Genomic DNA, 14377 nt, shown 5'->3' on the forward strand with positions numbered 1-14377 from the left:
TTTCTGCAGTAAGTATTATACAGATTCAGTGGCATATTCAATCATGTCCAAATGGAATAGAAACCACAATGAAATGGCAGAAACCTGTCTAATGTTTCTGCTAATTCTCATTCATGGCACCTTATTTCCTTTCATATTCATATTCATTGGGCTTTTCAGATTCATTGGGAAATAATTTGTGGTATTTCTTTTAATTTAAAAGTAAAGTATATTCACCAGAGAATTTACATTTCTTTCTGTCAGGTGCTCAGAAGCACATGAAGTCATGGCCTACAATAAATAAAATTCACATATTTAAGGTTTTTTGTACAAGTGATATTTGAATTTGAATTATAAATTCATTCTAAAATCAGTTCATAGTTACTTCTCATGCAATTTTCTTCAACTCCTGTTTTGTCCAGCTGTAATGCTTCATTCTTCCCTGTTTCCAGTCCTCTGGGAATGGGAGTTGAGTGTTTTTGTATGAGTGATGGTGGAGGGAGTGTAAGGGTGACTAAGCTTTCTCCACATGTTTAACAGTTTAATAGAATGTTATTTAAAAAGGAAATAGGGGCACCCGGGTGGCTCAGTCGATTAAGCGTCCGACTTCGGGTCAGGGCATGATCTCACAGCTCGTGAGTTCGAGCCCCATGTCGGGCTCTGTGCTGACAGCTCAGAGCCTGGAGCCTGCTTCAGATTCTGTCTCCCTCTCTCTCTGCCCCTCCCCTGCTCACATTGTCTCTCTCTCTCTCTCTCTCTCTCTCTCTCTCAAAAAAATATTAAAAAAAAATTTTTTTTAAAAAAGGAAATATAGGGGCACATAGGTGACTCAGTTAAACATCCGACTTTTGATTGCAGCTCATGTCATGATCTCATGGTTCCTGAGATTGAGCCCCACGTGAGGCAATGCATTGACAGTGCAGAGCCAGCATGGGATTCTCTCTCTCCCTCTCCTTTCTCTGACCCTCCTTTGTGCACTCTCCTTCTTTCATAAGAAATAAACTTAAAAAAAAAAGGAAATATAAAGTATTCAATAAAACATGTAACTCATAAAAATGGCTAATTGAAGACATTAATTAATTTCCTGGAGTTATAAAGACAATTATTAAAATTTCATTACAAGGTGGGGAGCAAACTTTCCTAAACATTTCTAACAGAAGATTCTTAATCAAGGTAATGATTTTAAACATAAATTTACCTAACAGAACTCTAAATTTAAGGAGCCAAATATATTTATTGTTGGAATAAATATACTGAGTAGAGTTTTTGTTTATATTTATTTAAAGAATTAGATATTTTTAACAAAATAATTTCATCCAGATATAGAGGGTCCTTTCTATACGAGAGTTTAAAACTCTATTTTTTTTAATGAGGATAATGGAATATTTTGCAAGTAAACTTTCTACATCATTCTATTTCTACTCAAAATAAGACATGCTGTACAAAATCAAAAGTCAACAATGTAAAGGTTTTGAAGTATTTCCATTTTTCAGATTTTAGTCTAAAATACTTATGGGTATTTAGCAGAGCAGATGGCTCAAAAGGCTAAATATTTGTAGCTTAGCATTTTAAATAGAAATGATACCCTTTATAACAGAATAACTATAATAGAATGACTTCTGTTGACAACAGACTGTTCTTAATGTAACTATTTTGGGGTAGGAAGAATATCTGTTTTAGTTTAACAGTTTAAAATAAAACAGAAAAGAGTTTTGAATTAACATTGCTTCAATTTCTAACTTTAATTTCATGTTACTGTTTTGAGATAAAATTCAAGAATGAATATAAAATAGGTAACAACTGGTTTCCTAACACCACTACCATGTCAGTATACCTTTTCATACATATTTTGTGATTTTAAATGTTCCTTGGAAAATCAAGAGTAACTTGGCTATATATGGCCAGGGAAAAGAGTTCTATCTAATTCCACCTCTGTGTAAAGTTAACAGCAAATCCACATGAAAGAGTTCTAAAGTTTGTAACTTGCTTCTGAAGACTCCCATGAGTACAAATTACAGAAAATCAAATGAGCTGTCTTTATGTACAATGACAGACCAAGATATTTAGTTAACTCCCCCCCCTTGTATAGCATATCTAATAAAGTTGAGTAAAATATGTTTTTAAAAACTTATTTAAAAGCTTATTTATTCAGTGGCTGGGCTCACTGAAAACTAAAGAATTTATAAAAGACTATAAGAAAAAAGGGGGCAGAAATCCAGATAGTTAAGAATTCTAAGGCTAGTATTTGCTGAACCTTGGTGGCATCTGCTGATGTGTGGCCTACAGTTTGGTCATTAAGAGTCCTATTTTTAAGGGCCCAGAATTTAGAGCTCAATCTGGATGTGAAGTCATATTATTTAAAATCCGCATTCAAGACTCTGTAAATCATAAACTATGAAAAATAAACAAATAAACATAATATAAACAAAACCCCAAACAGGGAGGTTACAGATATATATGCCTGTCTCCTGGGAACTAGGTAGAATAGAAAGATATGAAAGGAGAAAAAAAGACTCCTTTGAGAATTAATAACCACAAACCAACACTTATGTAGGTTTATGGCCTAAATTCATACCACTCAAAAATCTGGTAGTTCCAGAGTTGGTACTACCTCCACATGCATGGGAGAATCACATTTCCTGCAAAGGGATGAATTCACACATTCAAAAGTCTCCAAAACAAACAAAAAACTACCATAGGAAGTATATGTAGAAAAATCAAACTACAGAATCTGACCTGAAAATACTGTATTAGAATTATGAGATAAAGAACATTAATGTACTTAATGTGCCTACAGAAAGCACTAAATATAAGAAATCTATCTAAGCAGATTTGAAAATAACCAGCCAGGACATCCATGAATAAAACATCTAATAATATTTTAGGATTTGGTGAAAAAGAAGATGGAAGGAGATTAGACATAGTTGAAAAGAGAATTTATAAACTGGAAGACAAGTCTTAAGAAATGACACAGACTGCAACAAAAAGAGGCAAAAATATAGAAAACTCAAAACAGAGGTAAAGAGATATGGAGAATGGTTGACATAATTCCAAATACTGTAAAAGTTCCAGAAGGAGATAATGAATAACAAATAATAAAAGGCCTTTTATTGGATCAAGAAATGTCTTTATGTTCTAGAAGCACAAAGGTAAGAACACATTCAAAATGAAAAATTCACAGTGAAAAACTAACTCTGTATAATGAGACTTCTATGGACTATAAACTGTAGATGACTAAACATAACTATGTGTACACTATAACAATTCTCACTATTGTCTACTATGGAAATAAGGTTACTGAAAATACTAAAAAATCTAATAATCCATCAAATGATGCAAAAAAAGCCAGCATGTACAATAGGGACTAAGAATTAACATAAAAATCTAATCTTTAGTGTTTACTTCCAATCCTCAAATCTAACACATAGTAATTTTTGTTCCCTTGATCCTCCATCTAATTAACTTCCCTAAGTTGAAAATAATACCTTCAGTATCACTTCAAGAAGCCTTCATTACAGGGTTGCCATAAATAGGAAAATCATGTGACCTCCACAATGAAAACTGCACAAGCTTTGGAACTGGATTTAAATGCAAGTTTCACCCATTTAGATGTGTAGCCTTCAGCAAAATAATTAATTTCTTTGATCTTTGGTTCCTTACCTATTAAATGGGAATAACACTCAACTCAGGATTGTTGCCAAGTGTTAGATGAGATTAAAAAATAATGCCTACAGCACAGTAAGCACCCAGAAAATAATACTTCTCATTCTCTGTACTTCCATAGTACTCTATACATCAGTTACCAACAAAAACGTATCTATACTGACTGCCAAAGACAAGATCTCCAGGAAAATGCCATCAAAAATGACCGAAATCACACTTGAAGCAATTAAAAAAAAACAAAAATTGGCTACATGACAGAGTCCCAAACTTTCTCAGTTCAGGATGCCCTTAGTGTCTCAATCATCTTTTAAGACATTCCCAAGTCAAAAGAAATAGAGTTCTGTTTATTAAGAAGTTCTAAACAACACAATACATTTTTATGTCCTAACAACTTACTAGCTATATTTTAAAACCACAAAAATGTAAAGAAAAATAACATTTTACTTTCATTATTAAGTAACCACAATTACTAATGGATGGGTGCACCTGTTGAGCCCTGCACTTTTTCTAAACCTTGGAATAATTATTTAGTGCATATTAATCAATATTACTGAGTACAACTTAGCTAAAATGCATCTCTTTCCACAGATCAAAATCTATTCCTGAAACTAGTTTTACAAAACTACTTGTGAATATTTTAATATTACTTTTCTTCTGTCATTTAAGCTTTGTGGCCTTTCATGTCTTCCAAATAAGCCTTGGCATACTAACATTTTTTTTTTTTTGTCTGCCCACACATTATCCTCCCCCAATATTTTCTTTTAAAAACAATTCCAGAATTTTGACTTCTGACTAAGATGGCATAACAGAGACTGGATTTTCTGTACTGCCTAAAACAACTAAAAAAATTCAGGCAAAATATATAAAACTATGGTATTCAAACAGTGAAACTCAGGCAGTGAAGGACGGTGATCCCAGAGAGATGGGCTTCTGATCATCTCCAGTTGAAAGTCTTGAGAGAATAACCAGGTTGCTGGAATAGAAGAAATCCAGGTGGAGCCGAGCAGACTCTGCATTGAGGAGACTGAGTGCAAGGGAACCACATTTAGGCACAAGCCTAACTCCTATGATAAATCCCTATTAAGTCCCTCTAAAACAGCATCCCAGTTCTTCTGGCGTTCATCCTTCTTTGCTGCAGCAATCAATATGCTTATCAATATTACATAAAGTTTTTTTTTTTTAAATTAACTTCACCAGGAGTGATATAGCACATGACAGTCTTGGCGACAGCTAGCTGGTGGGCTTTCATGAATTAAAGTCCCAACAAAAAATTCAAAAGGCTTCCAATGCTTTTACAATCTTGGTGGGAGATCACACCAGGATTACAGCAGATAAGAAAAAAATTTCCTAAGACTCTCTTGTTCTATACAAAAACAAAACAAAAACAAAACAAAGATAATTGCCACTTTTCTTTCTGAGAAACCATTAACTATTAGGGCCTACAGAAGACATAACTTTTATTTTCCATACATTCCATTTTCTTCAACATTGCTAAATTGATTTTAAATGCAAATTTAATCATATTATACCCCTACTCAAATGCTCATATGAGGTTAGCATACAATAAAATGCAAAGACCTTGGGTGTTGTGTTTGATAAGTTTTGACAATTTTATATACTTATGACACTGCCATCCAAACAAGATACAGGATATTCTCATCACCCCAGAAAGTTTCAACATGACCCTTTTTCAGTAAACTTCCTCTCCCCTAGGCAATTACTTTCAGATTTCTGCCACCATAAATTACATTACAGAATATTTTCATAATTTTTATATTATATAATTTATTCAACTTTTTTTGGTTTTTAAAACTGCAACTTTCTACACATAAATCAGATATTTGTACATATTTTTAAAGATGGATCAATATATTGTTTCTAGTGGTTTGTGAGCAAGTAAGGATTTTTCTCTTAAGTATATGAATTTCTGTTTTGTTCATAGGGATTTTCTGATAAAACCTTTTATGAAATATCCGACCTCACTCGTAAGAGAAATACACTTTATAAATGCAAACTAGTTATAACACAAAATCATCATATTGTCAACTAGCACTTTGTTCATTTACCAACCAATAAAAATTAAGAGATTTCATAGTATCTTTGAAAAAAGATTGTCTAGCAAGTGCAATTAGGTGTAGGAAAATATAAAAAGGGATTCATTACTGGGTTGATTTACTCATCACTAATAGTAAAAAATATACTAAGTATTCACCGGAACTCAACTTTACAACACTACCATCTTCTAATTAGAATTTGTTGTGAATTTAATTAAGCTCTGCCTTTTATGAATTTCAAAATTCTTTTACTTCTGCTGTTACACTTCTACTGACAGATAGCCTCCTGAGAGCTTGGGAGTGTTAATTATTCCAAATTTTTTCTGGCATAAAGCTAAAAAGAAAGCACTGTAGTACATGTTTAAGAATAGTGTCTTTTTATTAATTTAACAGTGAATAACAAGGCATATTTGATGTGTCTTCCAAAGAAGTGTTTAATTTGTGGCACTACTTGATAATTTACACTTTCTAATTTTAAAAGGACTTATTAGCAGTAGCTGTTACTTGTATGTCTTTCAGTTGAAAGAGCTGATTTAGAGCTGATTACAATAACAGTAATTGCGATGCGAAGCACCAGATTTATGAACATGGTACATTATAAATATTAAAGTAAAGTAGCAATTTTGATACTTAGTTATCAGAAGGACTTTACTGATCTATTAAGTGCCATGTATGAACTGCATAACCATCCTGTGATTCTATGCTGAATATTATAAAATGAAATAATTTCTCTTAAAAAACCTGCAGTGGGGCACCTGGGTGGCTCAGCTGGTTAAGCATTCGACTTCAGCTCAGGTCATGATCTCACGGTCTGTGGGTTCAAGCCCTGAGTCAGGCTCTATGCTGACAGATAAGAGCCTAGAGCCTGCTTCTGATTCTGTGTCTCCCTCTCTCTCTGCCCCTTACCCACTCACATGTTCTCTCTCTCTCTCAAAAGTAAATAAACATTAAAAAAAATTTAGAAATGCCACATTTGTTTCTAAAATTGTATGGCTTACATGGCGAGTAGCAATATCCAATACATTGATTTTTTTACCACAGTAGTGAAACTGTTAACATTTTCTGAAATTCAAGGAAAATTTCTGAAAACATATCCTATAACAGGCTTACCTTTGATGCTTCCTAAAATTGCAAATTTTGGGGGGTTACCCCTATTCTCATAAATCAGAATCTCTCACCTATGACCTAGTAATATACAATTTAATAAATTCTTACCATTTGTACAATAAAATTTGCCCAATAAAGTTTGAGAACTATTCTAGTAAATTATCTTTATTGCTTTCTCAGATAACATAAGTAACTCAAGTTAAAAAAGTAATGATTGGGTGGTTCCGGAAGATGGCGGCGTAGGAGGACGCGGGGCTCACAACGCGTCCTGCCGATCACTTAGATTCCACCTACACCTGCCTAAAGAACCCAGAAAACCGCCAGAGGATTAGCAGAAGGGAGTCTCCGGAGTCAAGCGCAGACTAGAGGCCCACGGAAGAGGGTAGGAAGGGCGGCGAGGCGGTGCGCGCTCCACGGACTGGCGGGAGGAAGCCGGGGCGGAGGGGCGGCTCGCCGGCCAAGCAGAGCCCCCGAGTCTGGCTGGCAAAAGCGGAGGGGCCGGACAGACTGTGTTCCGACAGCAAGCGCGACTTAGCGTCTGGGAGGTCATAAGTTAACAGCTCTGCTCGGAAAGCGGGAAGGCTGGAGGACAAAGGGAGGAAGAGCTGCTGAGCCCCCGGATGGCAGAGCTCAGCTTGGCGGGGAACAAAGGCGCCAGCGCCATCTCCCCCGCCCATCCCCCAGCCAAAATCCCAAAGGGAACCAGTTCCTGCCAGGGAACTTGCTCGCTCCGCGCAAACACCCAACTCTGTGCTTCTGCGGAGCCAAACCTCCGGCAGCGGATCTGACTCCCTCCCGCTGCCACAGTGCTCCTCCTGGAGTGGATCACCTAAGGAGAAGCGAGCTAAGCCTGCCCCTCCACCCCCCGTGCACCCTGCCTACCCACCCCAGCTAATACGCCAGATCCCCAGCAACACAAGCCTGGCAGTGTGCAAGTAGCCCAGACGGGACACGCCACCCCACAGTGAATCCCGCCCCTAGGAGAGGGGAAGAGAAGGCACACACCAGTCTGACTGTGGCCCCAGCAGTGGGCTGGGGGCAGACATCAGGTCAGACTGCGGCCCCGCCCACTAACTCCAGTTATACACCACAGCACAGGGGAAGTGCACTGCAGGTCCTCACCACGCAAGGGATTCTCCAAAATGACCAAACGGAAGAATTCCCCTCAGAAGAATCTCCAGGAAATAACAACAGCTAATGAACTGATCAAAAAGGATTTAAATAATATAACAGAAAGTGAATTTAGAATAATAGTCATAAAATTAATTGCTGGGCTTGAAAACAGTATACAGGACAGCAGAGAATCTCTTGCCACAAAGATAGAGGGACTAAGGAACAGTCACGAGGAGTTGAAAAACGCTTTAAACGAAATGCAAAACAAAATGGAATCCACGATGGCTCGGCTTGAAGAGGCAGAGGAGAGAATAGGTGAACTAGAAGATAAAGTTATGGAGAAAGAGGAAGCTGAAAGAAAGAGAGATAAAAAAATCCAGGAGTATGAGGGGAAAATTAGAGAACTAAGTGATACACTAAAAAAAAATAATATACGCATAATTGGTATCCCAGAGGAGGAAGAGAGAGGGAAAGGTGCTGAAGGGGTACTTGAACAAATTATAGCTGAGAACTTCCCTGAACTGGGGAAGGAAAAAGGCATTGAAATCCAAGAGGCACAGAGAACTCCCTTCAGACGTAACTTGAATCGATCTTCTGCACCACATATCATAGTGAAACTGGCAAAATACAAGGATAAAGAGAAAATTCTGAAAGCAGCAAGGGATAAACGTGCCCTCACTTATAAAGGGAGACCTATAAGACTCGTGACTGATCTCTCCTTTGAAACTTGGCAGGCCAGAAAGGCTTGGCACAATATCTACAGTGTGCTACACAGAAAAAATATGCAGCCGAGAATCCTTTATCCAGCAAGTCTGTCATTTAGAATAGAAGGAGAGATAAAGGTCTTCCCAAACAAACAAAAACTGAAGGAATTTGTCACCACGAAACCAGCCCTACAAGAGATCCTAAGGGGGATCCTGTGAGACAAAGTACCAGAGACATCACTACAAGCATAAAACATACAGACATCACAATGACTCTAAACCCATATCTTTCTATAATAACACTGAATGTAAATGGATTAAATGCGCCAACTAAAAGACATAGGGTATCAGAATGGATAAAAAAACAAGACCCATCTATTTGCTGTCTACAAGAGACTCATTTTAGATCGGAGGACACCTTTAGATTGAGAGTGAGGGGATGGAGAACTATTTATCATGCTCCTGGAAGCCAAAAGAAAGCTGGAGTAGCCATACTTATATCAGACAAACTAGACTTTAAATTAAAGGCTGTAACAAGAGATGAAGAAGGGCATTATATAATAATCACAGGGTCTATCCACCAGGAAGAGCTAACTATTATAAATGTCTATGCGCCAAATACCCGAGCCCCCAGATATATAAAACAATTACTCATAAACATAAGCAACCTTATTGATAAGAATGTGGTCATTGCAGGGGACTTTAACACCCCACTTACAGAAATGGATAGATCATCTAGACACACAGTCAATAAAGAAACAAGGGCCCTGAATGATACATTGGATCAGATGGACTTGACAGATATATTTAGAACTCTGCATCCCAAAGCAACAGAATATACTTTCTTCTCGAGTGCACATGGAACATTCTCCAAGATAGATCAGATACTGGGTCACAAAACAGCCCTTCATAAGTTTACAAGAATTGAAATTATACCATGCATACTTTCAGACCACAATGCTATGAAGCTTGAAATCAACCACAGGAAAAAGTCTGGAAAACCTCCAAAAGCATGGAGGTTAAAGAACACCCTACTAACGAATGAGTGGGTCAACCAGGCAATTAGAGAAGAAATTAAAAAATACATGGAAACAAACGAAAATGAAAATACAACAATCCAAACGCTTTGGGATGCAGCGAAGGCAGTCCTGAGAGGAAAATACATTGCAATCCAGGCCTATCTCAAGAAACAAGAAAAATCCCAAATACAAAATCTAACAGCACACCTAAAGGAAATAGAAGCAGAACAGCAAAGGCAGCCTAAACCCAGCAGAAGAAGAGAAATAATAAAGATCAGAGCAGAAATAAACAATATAGAATCTAAAAAAACTGTAGAGCAGATCAACGAAACCAAGAGTTGGTTTTTTGAAAAAATAAACAAAATTGACAAACCTCTAGCCAGGCTTCTCAAAAAGAAAAGGGAGATGACCCAAATAGATAAAATCATGAATGAAAATGGAATGATTACAACCAATCCCTCAGAGATACAAACAATTATCAGGGAATACTATGAAAAATTATATGCCAGCAAATTGGACAACCTGGAAGAAATGGACAAATTTCTAAACACCCACACTCTTCCAAAACTCAATCAGGAGGAAATAGAAAGCTTGAACAGACCCATAACCAGCGAAGAAATTGAATCGGTTATCAAAAATCTCCCAACAAATAAGAGTCCAGGACCAGATGGCTTCCCAGGGGAGTTCTACCAGACATTTAAAGCAGAGATAATACCTATCCTTCTCAAGCTATTCCAAGAAATAGAAAGGGAAGGAAAACTTCCAGACTCATTCTATGAAGCCAGTATTACTTTGATTCCTAAACCAGACAGAGACCCAGTAAAAAAAGAGAACTACAGGCCAATATCCCTGATGAATATGGATGCAAAAATTCTTAATAAGATACTAGCAAATCGAATTCAACAGCATATAAAAAGAATTATTCACCATGATCAAGTGGGATTCATTCCTGGGATGCAGGGCTGGTTCAACATTCGCAAATCCATCAACGTGATACATCACATTAACAAAAAAAAAGAGAAGAACCATATGATCCTGTCAATCGATGCAGAAAAGGCCTTTGACAAAATCCAGCACCCTTTCTTAATAAAAACCCTTGAGAAAGTCGGGATAGAAGGAACATACTTAAAGATCATAAAGGCCATTTATGAAAAGCCCACAGCTAACATCATCCTCAACGGGGAAAAACTGAGAGCTTTTTCCCTGAGATCAGGAACACGACAGGGATGCCCACTGTCACCGCTGTTGTTTAATATAGTGCTGGAAGTTCTAGCATCAGCAATCAGACAACAAAAGGAAATCAAAGGCATCAAAATTGGCAAAGACGAAGTCAAGCTTTCGCTTTTTGCAGATGACATGATATTATACATGGAAAATCCGATAGACTCCACCAAAAGTCTGCTAGAACTGATACATGAATTCAGCAAAGTTACAGGATACAAAATCAATGTGCAGAAATCAGTTGCATTCTTATACACTAACAATGAAGCAACAGAAAGACAAATGAAGAAACTGATCCCATTCACAATTGCACCAAGAAGCATAAAATACCTAGGAATAAATCTAACCAAAGATGTAAAAGATCTGTATGCTGAAAACTATAGAAAGCTTATGCAGGTAATTGAAGAAGATATAAAGAAATGGAAAGACATTCCCTGCTCATGGATTGGAAGAATAAATATTGTCAAAATGTCAATACTACCCAAAGCTATCTACACATTCAATGCAATCCCAATCAAAATTGCACCAGCATTCTTCTCGAAACTAGAACAAGCAATCCTAAAATTCATATGGAACCACAAAAGGCCCCGAATAGCCAAAGTAATTTTGAAGAAGAAGACCAAAGCAGGAGGCATCACAATCCCAGACTTTAGCCTCTACTACAAAGCTGTCATCATCAAGTCAGCATGGTATTGGCATAAAAACAGACACATAGACCAATGGAATAGAATAGAAACCCCAGAACTAGACCCACAAACGTATGGCCAACTCATCTTTGACAAAGCAGGAAAGAACATCCAATGGAAAAAAGACAGTCTCTTTAACAAATGGTGCTGGGAGAACTGGACAGCAACATGCAGAAGGTTGAAACTGGACCACTTTCTCACACCATTCACAAAAATAAACTCAAAATGGATAAAGGACCTGAATGTGAGACAGGAAACCATCAAAACCTTAGAGGAGAAAGCAGGAAAAGACCTCTCTGACCTCAGCCGTAGCAATCTCTTACTCGGCACATCCCCAAAGGCAAGGGAATTAAAAGCAAAAGTGAATTACTGGGACCTTATGAAGATAAAAAGCTTCTGCACAGCAAAGGAAACAACCAACAAAACTAAAAGGCAACCAACGGAATGGGAAAAGATATTTGCAAATGACACATCGGACAAAGGGCTAGTATCCAAAATCTATAAAGAGCTCATCAAACTCCACACCCGAAAAACAAATAACCCAGTGAAGAAATGGGCAGAAAACATGAATAGACACTTCTCTAAAGAAGACATCCGGATGGCCAACAGGCACATGAAAAGATGTTCAACGTCGCTCCTTATCAGGGAAATACAAATCAAAACCACACTCAGATATCACCTCACGCCAGTCAGAGTGGCCAAAATGAAGAAATCAGGAGACTATAGATGCTGGAGAGGATGTGGAGAAACAGGAACCCTCTTGCACTGTTGGTGGGAATGCAAATTGGTGCAGCCGCTCTGGAAAGCAGTGTGGAGGTTCCTCAGAAAATTAAAAATAGACCTACCCTATGACCCAGCAATAGCACTGCTAGGAATTTATCCAAGGGATACAGGAGTACTGATGCATAGGGGCACCTGTACCCCAATGTTTATAGCGGCACTCTCAACAATAGCCAAATTATGGAAAGAGCCTAAATGTCCATCAACTGATGAATGGATAAAGAAATTGTGGTTTATATACACAATGGAATACTACGTGGCAATGAGAAAAAATGAAATATGGCCTTTTGTAGCAACATGGATGGAACTGGAGAGTGTGATGCTAAGTGAAATAAGCCATACAGAGAAAGACAGATACCATATGGTTTCACTCTTATGTGGATCCTGAGAAACATAACAGAAACCCATGGGGGAGGGGAAGGAAAAAAAAAAAAAAAAGAGGTTAGAGTGGGAGAGAGCCAAAGCATAAGAGACTGTTAAAAACTGAGAACAAATTGAGGGTTGATGGGGGGTGGGAGGGAGGGCAGGGTGGGTGATGGGTATTGAGGAGGGCACCTTTTGGGATGAGCACTGGGTGTTGTATGGAAACCAATTTGACAGTAAATTTCATATATCAAAAAATAAAAAAAATAAAAATTAAAAAAAAAAAAAAAAGTAATGATTGAGAGATAGCATCTATTCAACACTTTCCACTTAGCAAAATCTATTCTAAGAGCTTTTACTTATTATCTCATTTTGTCCTCACAATAATCCTATATAGTGGAGATTAGTACCCAATTTTGAAGGTATGGAAACTGAGGCTCAGGGGTTAAAAAAGCAATGCTAAGTGAAAAGCACACTATTTCAATCCAAGTTATCAAGCTCTTAACTGTTGTGCTATACTGCTTTTTTTATGTCAATTATTTTACCAGATACTACTCCACCAGAACTCATTCATTCCCTTTAAAAAAAAAAATTAATGCTTATTTATTTTGAGAGAGAGAGAGCGAGAGAGAGAGAGCACGAATGCCAGCAGAGGAGGGGCAGAAATAGAGGGAGAGAGAATAGAATCTCTAGCAGGCTCCACACTATCAGCTCAGAGCCCAAGGCAGGGCTTGATCCCAGGAACCTTGAGATCATGACCTGAGCTGAAATCAAGAGTCACACACATAACCAACTGAGCTACCCAGGCACCCCCTATTCATTCCCTTAACAGATATTCTACTTGTGGGCAAGGCATCAGATCTGATTAAATTGGCTACAGAAAATAAAAGCAGCATAAAACAAAGGGAGAAAATACAACGCAGGGAGTTTAAATAATGTGAGTATAAAATACAGAGAGAAATAATATTTCTCAAGCTCATAAAAAAGAAATTTTATACATGTAGTGCTATTTTTATATCCATATATGTGTAAAAAAGATATATCACGACCTGGTTAACTTGCAGCTTCTGAAAGGTGATGATGCACAGACTAAGATTAGATTCACTTTAACATAACTCATATGACACAGAAAGTATTTTGGAAAATAGACTTCTAAGATTCCAAATCCCTGAACACATTCTGGGAATTATAAACAAAGAGGAGCAAGATACTATACGATTGATAACTAGAAACTATATGGCATTTGTAGAAGCAATTCTAGTATTTCAACAGCTTAATATAAAAATATCAATGAACTTTTGAAATTTGAATAACTTAGAACCAATGATGACTTATGGGAGTAGTATGTAAAGTATGTACAATAGCATTCATAATCTCCATGTGCTCCCAGAACCAGTCCGGGAGCATGCACACTACTGTCAGTTAATGATCCTTATAATGAATACTGTAAACATGCATTTCTTGCTCAAACTTTCCTTCCCTTTGTCATTCAAGTCTCTTCCTCCAACATAGCTTCCCATTACTTTCCTTTATACACATAATGCTCTGAACATTCATTGTTCCCCAAACAATTCATATTCTTTTTTTATAGCCACAAGGGTGCCCCTGTAATGCAGCTTATCTCTGGATATTGATACTCAAATACTCTCTCCTAAATGAAGGCTCTGTTGAAAAGGAGATACACTCTC

The 14377-nt window shown here is 37.3% G+C and overlaps 1 protein-coding gene across 2 annotated transcripts in view; it reads right to left on the reverse strand.

Annotated features, from left to right (window-relative positions):
* The window catches only part of GPHN (gephyrin), a 625620-nt gene that overhangs the window by 424194 nt on the left and 187049 nt on the right, over positions 1-14377 (reverse strand). The gene's annotated exons all lie outside the window — the stretch shown is intronic.

The sequence above is a fragment of the Panthera uncia genome (genome assembly GCF_023721935.1).
Source record: "Panthera uncia isolate 11264 chromosome B3 unlocalized genomic scaffold, Puncia_PCG_1.0 HiC_scaffold_1, whole genome shotgun sequence".
Classification (NCBI taxonomy): Eukaryota; Metazoa; Chordata; class Mammalia; order Carnivora; family Felidae; genus Panthera; species Panthera uncia.